We start from the raw sequence: 1,322 nt of genomic DNA on the forward strand, positions 1-1,322 counted from the left end.
GGATCTCGCAGCTGGATCTCGCAGATCTCGCAGCAAGCTAGCTGCTTCGATCCCGGAGCAAACATCAATTATTCCAGAGCTAGCCAGCTGAAGAATTCCACCAGCCACTCCTGGGCTACAATCACCTATCTGGACCCGTTTTACTGCCGATGCGGAGCCCCACCGGGCCTTCACGACTGGACTACCGACATTATCTGCCCGAGGGAGTTATCCAACTGGCCCCTCCGTCGCGACGTTACCTGAAAGCCCATCTGCGGCCCGCTAATCGTTAGCTGTCTTATCGGCTGCGATCTGAATAGGTCTATCTATTGGACAATTTTTCTTGGGTCACTATAACTATATCTATTTTGCCAATTGGATTGATCCCCTCTACCCACTAATCTACCGTCGGAAACGCACAAGGTGGCTAAAATCAGACTCCCATCCTATGCTAGCTTGCTACCGATGGCTCAGCTAGCTGTCAGAATCGCCGTTACCCCAACCAACCTCACTACTCAGACCTATATCTATCCTACCCTGCCTTTCTAAGGTCTTCGAAGGCCAAGTCAATAAACAGATTACCGACCAATCCCACCATACCTTCTCCGCTATGCAATCTGGTTTCAGAGCTGGTCATGGGTGCACCTTAGCCACGCTCAAGGTCCTAAACGATATCCTAACCGCCATCAATAAGAAACAATACTGTGCAGCCGTATTCATTGACCTGGCCAAGGCTTTCGACTCTGTCAATCACCACATCCTCATCGGCAGACTCAATAGCCTTGGTTTCMCAAATGATTGCCTCGCCTGGTTCACCAACTACTTCTCTGATAGAGTTCAGTGTGTCAAATCGGAGGGCCTGTTGTCCGGGCCTCTGGCAGTCTCTATAGGGGTGCCACAGGGTTCAATTCTTGGACCGACTCTCTTCACTGTATACATCAATGATGTCGCTCTTGCTGCTGGTGAGTCTCTGATCCACCTCTACGCAGACGACACCATTCTGTATACTTCTGGCCCTTCTTTGGACACTGTGTTAACAACCCTCCAGACGAGCCTTCAATGCATACAACCTCTCGTGGGCTCCAATTGCTCTTAATACAAGTAAACTAAATGCATGCACTTTCAACGTCGCTCTGCACTGCTGCCGTCCAACATCACTACTCTGGACGGTTCTGACTTAGAATAATTGGATCAACTACAAATACCTAGGTGTCTGGTTGACTGTAACTCTCCTTCAGACTCGCATCAACCTCTCCAATCCAAAGTAAAATCTAGAATTTGGCTTCCTATTGTCGCAACAAAGCATCTTCACTCATGCTGCCAAACATCCTTGTAAACGACCT

Source organism: Salvelinus sp. IW2-2015, linkage group LG3 (assembly GCF_002910315.2).
Source record: "Salvelinus sp. IW2-2015 linkage group LG3, ASM291031v2, whole genome shotgun sequence".
In the NCBI taxonomy this organism is placed as follows: Eukaryota; Metazoa; Chordata; class Actinopteri; order Salmoniformes; family Salmonidae; genus Salvelinus; species Salvelinus sp. IW2-2015.